The sequence below is a fragment of the Panthera uncia genome, chromosome A2 (assembly GCF_023721935.1).
Source record: "Panthera uncia isolate 11264 chromosome A2, Puncia_PCG_1.0, whole genome shotgun sequence".
Lineage (NCBI taxonomy): Eukaryota > Metazoa > Chordata > Mammalia > Carnivora > Felidae > Panthera > Panthera uncia.
In genome coordinates, this window is record NC_064816.1 from 10,492,313 (window position 1) to 10,510,432 (window position 18,120).

An 18,120-nucleotide genomic window follows, 5' to 3' on the forward strand; every position below is an offset into this window, starting at 1 on the left:
ACTGTGATCCACCCATACCATGGAACACAACTCAGCAATAGAAGGCAAGCTACTGAAACACACAACGACTTAGATGAATCTCAAAATAATTATGCTCAGAGAACAGCTGTGTGGTTGCCAGAAGTTGGGGTGGGAGGAGGGAATGGGGGTGAAAGTGGTCAAAAGGTACAAATACCTAGTTAAAAGATAAATAAGTCCTGGGGATGGAGACCACAGTTACCAGTATTATATCCTAGATCTGAAAGTTGCTAAGAGAATGGGTTTTAAAAGTTCTCATCATGGGGCGCCTGGTGGCTCATTCGGTTAAGCGTCCGACCTCGGCTCAGGTCACGATCTCGCGATCTGTGAGTCTGAGCCCCACGTCGGGCTCTGTGCTGACAGCTCAGAGTCTGGAGCCTGCCTCAGATTCTGTGTCTCCCTCTCTCTCTCTCTCTCTGACCCTCCCCTGCTCATACTCTGTCTCTATCTCTCTTTCTCAAGAATAAACATTAAAATTTTTAATAAATAAATACATAAATAAATAAATAAAAGTTCTCATCACAAGGAAAAAAATTGTAATTCTGTGAGGTGATGGATATTAACTTACTGTGGTCGTCATTTTGCAATATATAGGCATATCAAATCATTAGTCGTGGACCTTAAAGTACAATGGTATATGTCAATTTTACCTCAAAAACAAACAGGCTGGGGGAGAGTATTCTCTATCCACAAGCTAAACACACATACAAAATTATGCTGAGTGAAGGAAGTCAGTCTCAAAAGGTTACATACTATATGATTCCATTGATACAATATTCTGTAAGTGACAAAACCAGAGGACAGGTGAGTGGTTTCTGGGGACTAGGGGAGGATGTGACTATAAAGAGGGTCACACAAGGCAGTTTTGTGGGATGATGTTCTGTACCTGGATTACGACGGCAGTGGCATGTGTTAAAATTCATTGACTTGTGCACTAAAAAAAAAAATCTATTTTAATATATCATACTTTTAAGTTACACATATAATTGCATACACATGCGTGTATAGAGAGAGATATACACACACAATGTAAACAGTTTTTTTAAGATACATTAGCAGGGGCACCTAGGAGGCTCAGTCGGGTTAAGTGTCTGACTTTTTTTTTAATTTTTTAAATTTGTTTTAATATGTTTTAATTTTTTTAATTTACATCCGAATTAGTTAGCATGTAGTACAACAATGATTTCAGGAGTAGATTCTTTAATGCCTCTTACCCATTTAGCCCATCCCCCATCCCACAACCCCTCCAGTAACCCTCTGTTTGTTCTCCATATTTATGAGTCTCTCATGTTTCATCCCTCTCCCTGTTTTTATATTATTTTTGCTTCCCTTCCATTGTGTTCATCTGTTCTGTGTCTTAAAGTCCTCATATGAGTGAAGTCATATGATATTTGTCTTTATCTGACTAATTTCACTTAGCATAATACCCCCCAGTTCCATCCACGTAGTTGCTAATGGCAAGATTTCATTCTTTTGATTGCAGAGTAATACTCTCTTGTATATAAATACCACATCTTCTTTATCCATTCACCCATCCACGGACATTTGGGCTCTTTCCATACTTTAGCTATTGTCAGTAGCACTGCTATAAACATTGGGGTGCATGTGCCCCTTTGAAACAGCACACCTGTATCCCGTGGATAAATGCCTAGTAGTGCAATTGCTGGGTCGTAGGATAGTTCTATTTTTAGTTTTTTGAGGAACCACCATACTGTTTTCCAGAGTGGCCGCACCAGCTTGCCTTCCCAAAGTGTCTGACTCTTGATTTCAGCTCAGGTCGTGATTCCAGGGTCATGGGATCCAGCCCCACATCCAGAGCCTGCTTGGGATTCTTGGGATTATCTCTCTCTCTCTCTCTCTCTCCCTCTGCCCCTCTCTCTGGTTTGTGCGTGCTCGCTCTCTCTCTAAAATTAAAAAAAAAAAATTTTTTAAGATACACTAGCAGAAATAAGACTAAGAAAAACAAATACCATCTGATTTCACTTATATGTGAAATCTACAAAAAAGAAGAAGGAGAAGGAGAATAGACAAAAAGCAGAATCCGCCCTATAAATAAACCGAGAGTTGCTAGAGGGAAGGGGGATAGGGGGATGGACAAAATGGGTGGAGGGGAGTGGGGGACACAGGCTTCCAGTTATGGAATGTGTAAACCACGAGAATAAAAGGTACAGAGTAGGGAACACAGTCAATGATATTGTAACAGTGTCATGTGATGATAGCAGGTACCCTGACGTGAGGGCAGCATAAGGTATGGAGACGTGGAATCACTAGACTGAACACTAACATAATATTGTGTGTCAACCATCCTCAAATTTTTAAAAAATTAACCAAAGATCCACTAGCATCAAGAAATTTACCAATTTCTTGAAGTAATCGGTAGCCTTGAAAGAGAATTAGGAAAAGGAATAGGTTTCTACCTGTGCAGCGCAAAGTTTTCTTGAACACCACATGCAGAAAATATTACTGTTAGACGCTTCACATTTGGGGAAGCAGTGACCTTGCCAGACCTTCATATTCTCATCAAGCCTCATTTATGAGTTCCAGAGACAACATAGGGTCTGAAAATGGCAAAGAGAGATCATCAATGTCAATTGCTGCATGTAATGACCTCCAAGAGAAGGAGAAGGGAAGGGACCCTCCCATGTCTCCAAGAGTGGTTCGCAGGTAAACGGGTCCAGATCTCCAGATCCTGGTTCAGTGGCCAGTGTTTCTAAATGCTCATACATAAAATGAACAAATCAGGAGACTATAGATGCTGGCGAGGATGTGGAGAAACGAGAACCCTCTTGCACTGTTGGTGGAAATGCAAACTGGTGCAGCCACTCTGGAAAACAGTGTGGAGGTTCCTCAAAAAATTAAAAATAGACCTACCCTATGACCCAGCAATAGCACCGCTAGGAATTTACCCAAGAGATACAGGAGTACTGATGCATAGGGGCACTTGTATCCCAATGTTTATAGCAGCACTCTCAACAAGAGCCAAATGATGGAAAGAGCCTAAATGTCCATCAACTGATGAATGGATAAAGAAATCGTGGTTTATGGGGCACCTGGGTGGCTTTGTCGGTTAAGCGTCCGACTTCGGCTCAGGTCATGATCTCACGGTCCGTGAGTTCGAGCCCCGCATCGGGCTCTGTGCTGACAGCTCAGAGCCTGGAGCCTGCTTCAGATTCTGTGTCTTCCTCTCTCTCTGCCCCTCCCCTGTTCATGCTCTGTCTCTCTCTGTCTCAAAAATAAATAAACGTTAAAAAAAAATTAAAAAAAAAAGAAAGAAATCGTGGTTTATACACACAATGGAATCCTACTTGGCAGTGAGAAAGAATGAAATATGGCCTTTTGTAGCAACGTGGGTGGAACTGGAGAGTGTTACACTAAGTGAAATAAGTCATACAGAGAAAGACAGATACCATATGTTTTCACTCTTACGTGGATCCTGAGAAACTTAACAGAAGACCGTGGGGGGAGGGGAAGAGAAAAGAAAAAAAGTTAGAGAGGGAGGGAACCAAATCATAAGAGACTCTAAAAAACTGAGAATAAACTGAGGGTTGATGGGAAGGTGGGAGGGAGGGGAGGGTGGGTGATGGGCATTGAGGAGGGCATCTGTTGGGATGACCACTGGGTGTTGTATGGAAACCAATTTGCCAATAAATTTCTTATAAATAAATAAATAAATAAATAAATAAAATGCTCATACCGCCTTTGAGAAGGAGCTCGAGGTACCCAGAGCTCCTTCCAAATTGCTGTAAGCCCTTCCTTGCTTCCACCTGCTTGAGCCAACGGCACCCCCTGGGGCCTCCAGCCATTCCCAGGAGGTACAAGTCATACCCGGCTCCGAGCCCCCTCTAAATGCCTAAAAATGAGGGGCGGACCCACATTTCCATCCACCCAAGCAGAGAAATGAAAGCCAGTCAGTCCTCAAGGCTGGAAAAAATAAAGTCCACAGAAACCACAAAAAGAGGCATACCTCCAAGGTATCACAGATTTAGTTCCAGACCACCACGATAAAGCAAGTCAAATGAATGTTCTCGTTTCCCAGGGCGTATCAAAGTTGTGCTTACACTATAGTGTAGTCTGTTACGTGCGCAATAGCATCATGTCTCAAATAACAAATGCACATACCTTAGTTGAAAAAGACTTTATTCCTGGGCACCTGGGTGGCTCAATCAGTTAAGCGTCCAACTCTTGATTTCGGCCCAGATCGTGACCTCAGTCATGAGACTGAGCCCCACGCCGGCCCTGCACAACCAGGCGTGAAGCCTGCTTGAGATTCTCTCTCCCTCCCTCTCTTTCTCCTCTCTCTAATATATATATATATAAAGTGTCTGACTTCAGCTCAGGTCATGATCTCCCAGTTCATGGGTTCAAGCCCCACGTCAGGCTCTGTGCTGACAGCTCAGAGCCTGGAACCTGCTTCGGATTCTGTGTCTCCCTCTCTCTGCCCCTCTCCCATTCTCTCTCTCTCTCTCTCTCTCTCAAGAATAAATAAACATAAAAAAATCAAAACGTATTTATTTTTTTCTGTTTTAGAGAGAGATAGAGTATGATTTGGGGAGAGGGGCAGAGAGAGAGAGAGAGAGAGAGAGAGAGAGAGAATCTTAAGCAGGCTCCATGCCTAGCATGGAGTCCGATGTGGGGCTCGATCCCACGACCCTGGGATCATGACCTGAGCCAAAGTCAGGAGTTGGACACTCAACTGACTGAGCCACCCAGGTGCCCCAAAATGTATTTCTTAAAGAATAAGCTTAAAAGTCAAAATTACTCCTTAATCCATGGACTTCAGAATGGATACTGTGTTTACAGGCCTGAAAACAACATTAAACTTACTTTACATCTCCATCAGTGCTCTTGGGTGACCATGCACATTGTCAACGTGCAGTCTTATTTTGAAAAGAATTTCTTTCTTGCTTGCTTGCTTTCTTCCTTTCTTGCTTTCTCTCTCTCTCTCTCTCTCTAGCAGTAGATCTCAACAGTAGATTTAAAATATTTAATAAACCATGCTGTAAACAGATAAGCTATCATCTGGGCTTTATTGTTCCACGTATAGAGCATAGACAGTCAATTTAGCCTACTTCTTAAGGGCCCTAGGACTTTTGCAATGGCAAATAAGCATTGACTTCAGCTGCCTTAGCCCCTAACGAGAGAGCCATCCTGTCCTCTGAAGCTTCGAGGGCAGCCATTGACTTCTCCTCTCTAGCTCTGAAAGTCCTGGATGGCATCCTCTTCCAATCAGAAGACTGATCTCCACGGACAACCTGCTGTTTAGACTGCAACCACCTTCGTGAATGATCTCGGCTAGATCTTCTGGATCACTCGCTGCAGCTTCTGCGTCTGCACCTGCTGCTTCGCCTTGCGCTGCCACGTCAGGGGCGATGGCGTCTTTCCTGGAACCTCGTGACCCGACGTGTGTCTGCTAGCCTCCAACGTGAGAGCTTCCTCACCTCTCTCGGCCTTTGTAGAATTACAGGGTTAGGGCCTTGCTCTGGACGAGGCTTCGGCTTAAGGGAACGTCGTGGTGGTTTGACCTTCTGTCCAGACCTCAAACTTCCTCCACATCAGCAGTAACACAGTTTTGCTTTCTTATCACTCGTGTTTGTTCACCGAAGGAGCACTTTTGTTTTAATGTTTATTTATTTTTGAGAGAGAGAGACACACACAGAGTGCAAGCAGGGGAAGGGCAGGGAGAGAAGGAGACCCAGACCCCGAATCAGGCTCCAGGCTCTGAGCTGTCAGCACAGAGCCCGATGCGGGGCTCCAACCCATGAACCGTGAGATCATGACCTGAGCTGAAGTCAGACGCTTAACTGACTGAGCCACCCAGGCACCCCACATCCCACATTTCTTTCAGATTATTTGTAATCTCTTGGTTTCCCAGGGTCCTCCCAGTGGTCAAAGCTGCTAAGGGCACATACCACTTGGGACTGAATCCCGGGTGGCTCTTCAGTAGCCATGGGATATGGGGCCAATCTTTTTAAACTCTTGGACCCTTCGTGTTACTCATCAGTATAATGGAAATAATAATCTTGCTTCATGGGAGGACACAATTAATGTGTTGCTACTTGTCTACCAGAATTTATTCTCAGCTTCCTCCTTTAAAAATCAAACTCCTGGGGTGCCTGGGTGGCTCAGTCAGTTAAGCGTCCAACTTCGGCTCAGGTCATGATCTCGAGGTTCATGGGTTCAAGACCTGCGTCGGGCTCTGTGCTGACAGCTCAGAGCCTGGAGCCTGCTTCAGATTCTGTGTCTCCCTCTCCCTCTGCCCCTCCCCTGCTCACACTCCATCTCTCTCTGTCTCTCAAAAATAAATAAACGTGAAAAAAAAATTTTTTTTAAATTGAACCCCTAAAGGGCGCCTGGCTGGCTCAGTCGGTAGAGCATGTGACTCTTGATCTAGGGGTCATAAATTCAAGCCCTATGTTAGGTGTAGAGCTTACTTAAAAAAAAAAAAAAAAAGTTCAGGGTGCCTGTGTGGCTCAGTTGGTTAAGCATCCAACTTCAGTTCAGGTCATGATCTCACGGTTTGTGAGTTCGAGCCCTGCTTCGGGCCCTGTGCTGATGGCTCAGAGCCTGGATCCTGCTTCGGATTCTGTGTCTTCCTCTCTCTCTGCCCCTCCCCTGCTCACACTCTGTCTCTTCCTCTCAAAAATAAATAAACATTGGGGGAAAAATTAAAAAAAAGAAAAGAACTCCCAGGATGTGGCCCAGCACATGGCAATCCACCTAAAAACCCTGTATTCCAGATGCTGCAGTGTGGGTCAGAGTTCCGGCCAAGAGAACGTGAAGAGATGTGATGATGACTACATCCACACTGTGCCCTTAAAAGGAAAGGGCATGTGCTCCTTAGAGCCTAACACCCCTTCCTGTAGCCTGGGATGTAGACACAATGGTCGGAGGTAAAGACGTTACTTTGGACCCAGGGACCGAAGACACGGCTTATAAGGAAAACAGAGTCACTTTACCAGCCCCAAACCGACTGCCACCTCTAGACGGCTACATGAGCAAGATGTAACTTCTGTCGGGTTTCAGTTGCTGCGTTTTTGGGGTCTCTCTGTTACAGTAGTTCATACTGAACAATAACTAACGTAAATGTTAATGCCAGAAATGGGGTTCTGCCGTAATGAAAACCCAAACTCTGAGGCATTACCTTAGCCATCAGGTAACAGATCATGAGGACACAGACGCACGGTGGGACATTGGTGACCTGTGTTATGTTAGAGCAAACCATCTGGGAAAACTGTGACATCTTGCATGACAGCCTGGCAAATAGCCAGACTATTTGTGTGTGTTTCCTACTTCCTGCCACTGTTAATGGAAACAGAGATGTGCTGGGGTAAGCCAGGATGGAAGGGACTCTAATAACATTAAGGCAGTCTCTCTCCATGCAGGTTATGGTTTAAATTGACTGAGTCTGGTAATTTGGGGCCTCCCCGGGAAGCAGTGATACCAGGTGGCTCTGAGGAGACAGTTCCAGCAAGATGATGGCCCTTGCTCAACAGCCTGAAGAAAATGCCAAGGCCCAAGGCAAGAGGGCAGCATTTGGGTTTAAGAACGCTATCAGATGGGGGCGCCTGGCTGGCTCAGTCAGTTAATCGTCCAACTCTTGATTTCGGCTCAAGTCATGATCTCCCCATTCATGAGTTCGAGTCCCAAATCGGGCTCCGTGCTAACAGCTCAGAGCCTGGAGCCTGCTTCAGATTCTGTGTCTCCCTTTCCCTCTGCTCCTCCCCTGCTCACGCTCTCTCTCTCTCTCAAAAATAAACATTAAAAAAAAAAAAAAAAAAAAAAGGTTAAGGCCGTCAATTTTATGTCCAGTGTATTTCACCACAATAAAAGAAATGGGTGGGAAAAACTGTGTCCAGGGAAATCTTTGGCTGTACTTGCTTGTACTTGGAGCTGCCTGGACACACGAAGCTGGGGCGCCAGCTAAATATTTTAGAGAAACTGTAAGATAAAAGACTGTTGACTGATTGGCTTATAAAACAATGCCCCAAGGTTGTACCCTAAGGTCCCCCAAACCATAGCCGCAGGGAATGAAATGAGAAAGCTCGAGAAGTGGTGTTGAGGGCCAGAGGTCAGTGAGGAGCCTCACACAGGGCGGAGCCCAGGACCAGGAAAGACAAGGGACCGAGAACTGGCAAGCCGAGGAGTCTCACAAGCCCCGCCTAACAAGAATGCTAAGTTGCTAATTTCAGAGACGTCTGTGTGTCTCCCGTGCTTCTGCTGAAGCCTTTGTCGTCGTCATTGTCTTCGTCATCGTTGTTCACCGCGGTTGCAACATTTATCCCACATCTAAATTGGGTTTTTCTTAAGTTCCTAGGTCGCCGGAACGCGAGAAGCCACTACAAGGCTTGAAAGACCCCTCCTATTTCAGACACTGTGCAGTGAACAGATGAGTCGTGTGGGGCTGGCTGCATCCCCAGACAGGGGTGCTGCGTGTATGAGAAGGAGGGGTGCGTGGGTATCATACTGTGCTGAATACAGTGGTACCAGTCTTTCTGGTTCTGCCTGTCTAGGGAGGTGCCTTCAGATGGTTCAGTATCAGGATATTTGCGAGGCAAACAAACCCTCCTCTCGCTGATGCTGACTGCGTAACTTTAACTTTGAGCTTCGTTCGTCAGTTTCAGCCGTGGTAAAATACACATAACACAAAATTGGCCATCTTCGCATGGAACCCACTTACACGTTTGCGGGTCCGGTTCAGTGGTGCGAAGTACGTTCGCGTGGTTGTGCGACCATCCCCGCCGTCCCTCAGTCCTTGTGTGGCCGGCTGGTTTCATTTAGCATCATGTCCGCGTGTCCTCAAGCTCCGTCCTTGTTGCAGCCTGTGTGAGAACGTCCTTCCCTTTTAAGGCTGAATGATGACAATATTCTATGGAGACACCACACGTTGCTTATCCATGTATCTATCGGTGGACAGTTGCTTCCGACTTTCGGCCATTGTGGAAAACGCCGCAACGAACGTGGGTGTACACATGTGTCTCTGAAACCCTGCTTTGATATGTACCCAGAAGTAGAATCACTAGAAAATCCTACTTTCAATTTTCTGAAAAACCGCCACACTGTTTTCCACGGTGGCTGCACCATCTCACGTTTGCATCTCTCCACATCCTGGCCAACGCTTGCCATTTTCAGGGGGATGGCGGGGCGGGGGGGGGGGGGGTTGTCCTAACCATCCTAATAGATGCGATCACATAACTTTTAACTCATCATTTTGTCTAGACTCATTCTTTCTTGGACTTTTGCAGTTTTTCCCTCGGCAAAGAGAGAGGATGAAAGTCCTATCCTGCCACAAACACACACATCAAATTCCATTTTCCCAAAAAGGGGGACTAAGGCAGCCCAGTAACACTAAAGGAAATCTACAATCCATGATTCCCAACACGGTGTTCATGTATTACGGCAACTTATTGGTTTCTAGAACAATCCCCGAGGGTCCCCCAAAATTCTACTAGCAGGAAGTGAGCTGAGAAAAGCTTCAGGAGTGGCCATGGGAGACACAAATCAGCAAGGAGACTCTCATAGGTAAAAACTAGATTTGGAAAGAAACTGGGCCATCTTTAGTCCCTTTAAGTTTCCAAATCCTGACCCTCAGTCCTATGCCCCTTGGTAGTGGCAGTGGGTGTGGTGGGAGGTATCACAATTCTTCAAACAACTGTTTATACAAAAGACTTATCTGATACTATGGAAGTCGCCCAAGTGCCCATCAATAGATGAATGGATAAAGAAGTGATGTATACATATACACTGGAATATTACTCAGCCATCAAAAGGAATGAAATCTTGCCATTTGCAACCATGTGGAAGGAACTGGAGGGTATTATGCTAAGCAAAATGAGTCAGTCAGAGGAAGACACATATCCTGTGATCTCACTCATATGTGGAATTTAAGAAAGAAAACAAAGAAGCAAAAGGAGAAAAATGAGAGAGAGACAAATCGAGAAACAGACTCTTAACCACAGAGAGCACACTGATGGTTACCACAGGGGAGGTGGGGGGTGTGGGTGAAACAGGTGATGGGATTAGGGAACGCACCTGTCATGATGAGCACTGGGCGATGTATGGAAGTGTCCAATCACTATATTGTACACCTGAAACTAATATTGCATTGAATACTAACTGGAATTTAAGTAAGAACTTTTTTAAACAACATGTTAACGTTTATTTACGTATTTTGAGAGAGACAGAGACAGCACAAGTTGGGGGGGAGGGCAGAGAGAGAGAGAGAATCCCAAGCAGTCCCCACACTGCCAGCCTAGAACCCGATGTGGGACTTGAATTCACCAACCATGATCATGACCTGAACCAAAACCAACAGGTGGATGCTGAATCGGCCGAGCCACCCCTAAAAGAAACATTTTAAGAAATCTTATCTGATAAAGGACTGTCATCCAAAACATACAAAGAAAGCAGAAAACTCAATAAGAAAAAAAATTAATGGTTAAAATGACAAAATTTTGGTTACTTCCATTTTACCACCATAATTTTTTTTTTTTTTAATTCTCCCTACTTTCCCTCCCATCATACAACACGGACAGAACAGGTCCAATGGGAAGAGAGCTAGACAATCGTGGACACAACTGCATTTCAGGCTTCGATCCTGACAGGAAAAACAACCAAGGGCAGGCAGCCTGGGGCTGTTTCAAGGCCCAGAACCAGGAGCAGAAAACCGGGGCCCCCGCGTGGGTCCCGCGATCACCGAGGACCGCAGGAGGTGGCAGATGGCCACACAGCGGTCCTAACCCAGCAGGGTGAGGAGGAAGCAGCCCTCGCCCCTAAAAGATGGGAGAAGGCTCTGAGCGAGAGAGACCAAAGGAAGCGATGCCTGAGCCCCTGCCCAGCCCGCCTCGCAGCCAACACTCGCTGGGCAGGATTCGCGACGCCACCTGCTGGTGACCTTGCTGCACTGCAGACGGCGCTGCAGGCCCGCCAAGTCCAGAACAAAAGGAAGGACCAGGCGGCCTTTCCCTGGACTCCACGGTGGGTCTCAGCCCCTGTCAACTGCCTCACTGGATAGGCGATTTCATTCAAGGTTGCGGGAGGGCCCCTGGCTTCCAGGTGGGGACACTGCGCGTCAGGAGGGGTACACGTCCATGAAAAAGCTACAGAGGGCGATGTGGATGGGCTGTCTGCTTAAAAACCCCGCGGCTGCGCGCCAGGCTCCTCCGCAGAGCCACCCGCACCTCCTTGTTGCGCAGGGTGTCCACCACGGGGTTCAGCAGCGGCGTCACCACCGTGTAGAGCACAGCCACCAGGCGGTCCTGGTCGGGCTTCCCTCCGGACTCGGGCCGCGGGTAGATGATGGAGGCGCGGCCAAAATGCACAATGACCACGGTGAGGTGAGGGTGGAGAAGGCCTTGCGCCGGCCGGCTGCCGAGGGGAGGCTCGCGACGGCGGCGGCGATGAAGGCGTAGGACAGCAGGATGAGGAGGAAGGAGACCAGCACCACGAGGATGCTCAGGAAGATGGCCGGTCCCCTGCCGCCGCTGTCGGAGCAGCTGAGCTTCAGGACCGGGGCGATGTCACAGAAGTGCTCCACGCGGCCGCTGCGGCAGAAGGACGAGGAGAAGATCATGCTGGTCTCAAGGCCACGGAGGACCCGGAGCAGAAAACCAGGCCTCCCGGGCAGAGGCAAACCGTGGGTCTCATGGTCACCGAGGGCCGCAGCAGTTGGCAGATGGCTACCTAGCGGTCATAACCCATCAGGGGGAGGAGGGAGCAGTGGCTGCATCCCAGGCCCAGGAAGAAGCACATCTGGGCCCAACAGCCAGGGATGGAGATGGCCTGGCTCTCCAGGAGCTGATGAGCCAGCATGTCGGGGATGGTGATGAGCGCGTAGCAGGAGACGGGGACAGCACTGCCAGGAAGCGGCACATGGGAGTGTGAAGGGCCCGATCCGCGGGGATGATGGTGATGATGGTGACGTTGCCCCCCGGGGGGTCACCAGGTATGTGGCAAAGAACAGCGCAAAGAGGGTAGTTCTCAGGTCGGGGAGGTGGGACAAACCCACCAGCACAAACTGGGTCACCAGCTGAAAGGGCGGGCCTACGCCGGCCGACTCCATCTTGTTCTGTGTCCTTCACCTTTCCTTCACCTTGACCACGCCTCCTGCTCTTGAGTAACCTCCCGCTCACCTGCCTAACAGGACTCCAACCCTTCCCCAGCCAAGCGGCTAAGGCCACAGCCATTACCTCACCAACTGCCCCTAGGCCCCAATAAAACCTTTGTGCTTTTGAAACTCACTCTCTCCCCGGTATCTCACCGCTGTGTCGGTGCAGGTAGGGGATTGAGCTCGAGCTAGCTCGAATAAAGGCTCTTTTGCGTTTACATCGGACTCGGCTCCCTGGCGGTCTTTGGGGATCACGAATTCTGGGCATAACACAGCCAGGTGGCATTTTCCTCCTGCTTCTCGGGAGCCTGAGAGGAGAGGACAAGAGAAAATAGAATGGGACGATTTGGTAAGGACCTGCCATGCATCCAGGGCTGAGGGGTAGGAAATTATCCCTGTTTCACACAAAAGGAAAGAGGCTCAGATATTACGAAATATCACCCAGCTAGCAAATGTCGCTTCAGTAGACAAGAAAACCACACACATGGAGACAACCCAACTGTCAGCCAATGGATGAATGCGTAAAGATGTCGTATAGGGGTGCCCGGCAGGCTCAGTGGGTAGGTCATGAGACTCTTGATCTTGGGGGCAGGCGGTGAGTTCCAGCCCCACGTTTGGTGTAGAGATTACCCTAGAAGAAGAAAAAGAAGGAGGAGGAGGAGGAGAAGGAGAAGGAGGAGGAGGAGGAGGAGGGGGGGGGAGAGAGAGAAGGAGAAGAAGAAGAAGGGAGAGGGGAGGGGGAGGAGGAGAAGGAGAAAAAGAAGGAGGAGGAGGAGGAAGGAGAGGGGAGATGGGAGGAGGAAGAAGAAAAAGAAGAGGAGAAGGCTGAGGGGGAGGGGGAGGAGGAGGGGAGAAGGGGCAGGAGGGGGGAGGAGGGGGAGGAGAAGTGGTATATACACACAATGGAGTATTAGCCATGGAAAGAAGGCAATCCTGCCATTGGGACAACATGCATGGACCTTGAGGACGTTATGCTGAGATGAGTCAGATAGAGAAAGACAAATACAGTGTGATATCACTCATAGCACGATTCTGTAACAGCCTAGCTCTTAAAAAAAGAGAGTAAAATGGTCACTGCTTAAGAGTCTCTACCAAGAGGGGGACGCCTGGCTGGCTCAGTCAATGCAGCATGCGACTCTTGATCTCAGGGCCACGAGTTCAAGGCCCATGTTGGGCATGGAGCCCACTTAAAATAAAAACATGGGACATCTGGGTGGCTCAGATGGTCAAGCGTCCGACTTCGGCTCAGGTCATGATCTCACGGTTTGTGAGTTCGAGCCCCGCATGGGGCTCTGTGCTGACGGCTCAGAGCCTGGAGCCTGTTTCAGATTCTGTGTCTCCCTTTCTCTCTGCCCCTCCCTGGCTCTCTCTCTCTCTCTCTCTCTCACTTTCTCTGTGTGTGTGTCTCTCTCTCAAATACAAGTAAACATTTTCAAAAAATTAAAAAAAAAAAAATACCATCATGCTGAGTGATAGAAGCCAGACACGAAAGCCACATATTTTCTGAGCCCATTGACATGAAATGTCCAACATCGCTGACTCCACATAGACTGGCAGCAGGGAAGTGGCTGCCAAGGGCACGGGGAGGAGGGGACACGCAGGAACCACTTGAGGGGACAGGATCTCCTCTCTGGGTGATAAAAATGCCCTGGAAAGAGACAGCGGTGATGGCTGCACAGCTCTGTGACTATGCTAAGTGTCACTGAGTTGTACACTTTAAAATGGCTCATTTTACGTTATGTGGATTTGACCCCAACTTTGAGAGAGACAGGATTTCCTTTAAAACGTCAGATCGGCAAAGATTGGAGAGGACAGCGAACGGTGTGTGGCAGCCAGTGTCAGCAGTGCCCGGTCCCCACCCCACCTCCACCTGGCCGCTTGGAGGGACACAGCCCATCTGTAGACCCCACAAGTCCTACCTGGGCTCTACAATTCCACCTGTACGCTCTCCTGGTGAAGAAATGGTCCGACTCACATGTACAAACATGTTCGTGGCAGCATGATTGAAATTTAAAAAGAAAGAAAGAAAGAAAGAAAGAAAGAAAGAAAGAAGAAAGAAAGGAAACAAAGAAAGAGAAAGAAAGGAAACAAAGAAAGAGAAGAAAGAAAGAAAGAAAGAAAGAAAGAAAGAAAGAAAAGGGCTTCTGGAACACCCAGTCCCTCCAGAATGGAATGTTCCCCTTTATTTTCAGATCTTGCCTCTAGGGCTGGGGATGGGCCAGGGTGGCTTCACCATGGTGGCAAAGGTCCCACATTGTCACTTGAAAGAAATTTAATTTTTTTTTTAATGTTTATTTACTTTTGAGGGAGAGAGAAAGAGACAGAGCACGAGCAGGGGAGGGGCAGAGAGGGGGAGGGCACACAGAATCTGAAACAGGTTCCAGGCTCCAAGCTGTCAGCACAGAGCCCGACGCGGGGCTCCAACCCACGAACCGCGAGATCCGAGACTATGACCTGAGCTGAAGTTGGACCCTCAACCGACTGAGCCACCCAAGCACCACTCACTTGAAAGAATTTTAAAAATCAGCCCAGAAGATAGAGGAGGGTAAACCAGGTAAAGGCAACTGCCTGTGCAAAGGCCCTGGGGCTGGACTGTGCCTGGAACAGGAAGATCCAGGAGGAACAGAGAGAGAGAGAGAGAAGAGAGAGAGGGAGCAAGAGGGAAAAAGGAGGTGAGGCCACAGTGGGGACAGGGGCATGTCTGTTGGGTCACGGGGAGGACTTGAGCTTTTATGCCCATGGCTGTGGGACCGATGGAGGATTAGGTGCAGGTGGGGGGACGTGACCTGACTCAGCCACTGAGGGAGAACAGGGTGTAGGGGACACAGGTGAACATTGGGGACCAAGGAGGAGGTAGCCGAGCCGGTCCAGGTGAGGGATGATGGGGGCCGGACCAGGGCAAAGGCCAAGGAGGTGGTGAGAGTAGCCACGTGGAGGCCACTTCTGGACACGTGGAGCCCACTGGATTTCCTGACGGGTTGGCCGCAGGTGTGAACGAAAGAGCAGACTATGGGAGCCGACAGAGCGGCATCAGAAGGGCAGGGTGACACGGGTCCAGCCAGGGGGTCTGAGGGGACTCTGTCATCTCCGGAAATGCTGGGGACACACGCGCTGAGCATGGACAACTCAGACAGGCAGAGGGCCCCTCTCCTTCTGCCCCAGCCCCCAGCCCCCGCCCCGGAGAGAGGGAAGAAGAAAGAGGGAAACCTGGAATGTGGCCGAAACTTAACCCTGCAGCCACTGAGGAGCCCTGACTTTTTGCCTCAATGTGTCCAAATGCCACTGTCCAGCTGTGACAGGCGAGAGCGCTTAATCAAACCATGTCAGGTTACAGGACAAGAGAGTGCCCTGTCTGCACCCCGGGGACCTGTGAACATTGCAGCCACGGGGAGATCCCCGGGCCAGCTGCTTCTCGGGGACAGAGTGAGCAGGAGCCAGCGGTCTGTGGCTCCGCCCAAGGCCACGTCACAGGAAGGTTCTAGAGTCGTACCCTTTCCTCTCCCTGCTCTCCGGGAACCCTCCGGCACAGGAGCCCCTTCCCCGCCACCTCCCAGCCCCCACTGCCATATGAGTGCGTGTGCGTTTGTGCCCCTGAAACTCCAGGGCACACGTGTGTGCACGTGTGAGGGACGCGTGTAGGTGCTCAGAGTGCACCTGAGCACGTCCAGCTCCCACGGTCTGCGGGCACCCCTGCGCGGACCAGGTGCTGTGTGCAGGTGAGCGTCTGTGGGTTTGCAGGGTTCTCCTGGAGGCTCCCCCAAACGTCCCTCCCTCCCCCGCCCCCCCGGGGCAGATGTCTTATTCTCCTCCGCTCTACATTCTGTCATCCACAGAAAACAGAACTGGACGCCTGTCGGGCAAATGCCACCCCCATCCTTCACCGTTGGCTGTTTTCAGGTTCACAGTCGCTCTGGCATTTCTCTCCCCCCCACCCCCACCACCACCCGCCCTGCATCATTTCCAGGCTTCACCCCCAGGGCCAGGGATGGGCCACAGCGGCTTCTCCAGCTTTGCAAAGGCTCTGAACCCACACTCACCATGGCCGAGGGAGCGTCCCATGCAGGGTGCCCGCATCATCATCGCTCCCTGCTCACAGCCTAAGAAGGGAGGGGCTGAGGACCCGGGTTCTGTTTGCAGGAGGGGTCTCTGGAGCTCCTGTCCCAGGGGCTCCCCAGCCACTAACAAGCCCCCCCCCCCCGCCCCCAGGGCTCAGGCTGGTGACTCCCTGCGGATTTTCTCCCTCCCGGCAACTAGAGACCCCAGGGCCTGCTTCCCCAGCCCCCCCCCCCAGGCTCTGATGGCAAAAAGTGGGGGAAGAACTAGTTATGATTGATTTGTATGGGTGGAGATCACACATGCACTTGTCCCTCGAGCAGCGCTCCCCGGAGCCCATCAGCGCCCCCCGTGGGCTGGGCAAGGCTGCTGCCCTGAGGAAGCCGCACCCGCACGCGCGCGCACACGTGCCCTGCCCCCAGGGCAAGCCGGGGGGAGTGGATACCTTGATGTTCTACAAATGTTGCCCAGGCTGAACTCAGAGTGACCCCAGCCCTCTCGACCCCTCTCCCTGCTCTCCCCAGAATTAAGAAGTTGTCAAATGTCCTCTATTCTTTCTCCTTCCCTGCCCCCCCCCCCCCCCCCCCCCCCCCCCCCGCCAGGGCATCCTTCTCACCCGGCAGAAGCCTACAGCACCACCTCCCTCCCGTCCATCCTTTGTACTGGACACCAGGACAGAAGGTTCTGGCCGTGGCCCCTCTCTACTCAGAGACCTCCCTGGCTCCCCCTTGCCCCCAGAGTGAAGTTTCAAATTCCCCATGTTCACATTCAAGACCCTTGTGATCTGACGCCGCCTCTCTTGCTTTCCATGGCGTCTGCTTTTTCTCTACCTCTGTGAGCCACCCTTTCTCAGACTCTTCCTCTCCCACACAGCTCCTAAAATTAGAACACCCTGAGTTCAGTCCTAGACCCTCTTCTGTCTCCCTAGCTGAGAAATTTGTCTTTTTCATTTTCCCCCAGCTTTACTGAGATCTGACATATAACGTTGTGTATGTTTACGGTGTACAACTTGCTGATTTGATACACTTATATATCGCAAAATGATTACCACCAAAGTGTTAGCCAACACCTCCATCCCATCATGTAATTACCACTTTTTTATGTTCATTTATTTTTGAGGGAGGGAGAGGGAGCACAGGCCGGTAGCAGGGGAGGGGCAGAGAGAGGGAGACAGGGGGTCCGAAGCAGGCTCTGCACTGAGTGGAGAGCCCGATGCCGGGCTGGAACCACGAACCACAAGATCATGACCTGGGCCAAAGTCGCCGCTTACCTGACGGGGCCACCCAGGCGCCCCACCATTTCTTTTTTTTTTTTTTTGTGGTGAGACCATGCTGACTACTCTTGTAGTGTCTGTTCAAGTATATGATACAGTATATTGTTAGCTATAATCACCATGCTGTGCATTAGCTCCCCAGAACCTGTTAATCTTATCACTGGAAGTATGCACCCTCTGGCCAACATCTCCCCATTTCCCCCACCCTCCTACCCCTGGTGGCCCCTACTCTATTCTCTGTGTCTCTTTGGAGTCCACATATGAGTGATATCGTTCAGTATCTGTCTTTCTCTGTCTGAGTAGGTCACTTGGCATAATGGTTCATCCAAGTTGTCACAGGGGGCTTTCTTTCTTGTGGCTGAAGAGCATCCCATTGTGTGTGTGTGTATGTGGATACATATACATTATAAATAATGTATATTATATATACAATGTATATATACATACACACACATCTTTATCCATTCATCTATTGACTGACATTTAGGCTGTTTCCATATTTTGTTGTTTTCTTAAAAAACATTTTTTAACATTTATTCACCTTTGAGACAGCGAGAGACAGAGCATGAATGGAGGAGGGGCAGACAGAGAGGGAGACACAGAATCCCAAGCAGGTTCCAGGGTCTGAGCTGTCAGTCCAGAGCCCGACTCGGGGCTCACACCCACGAACTGT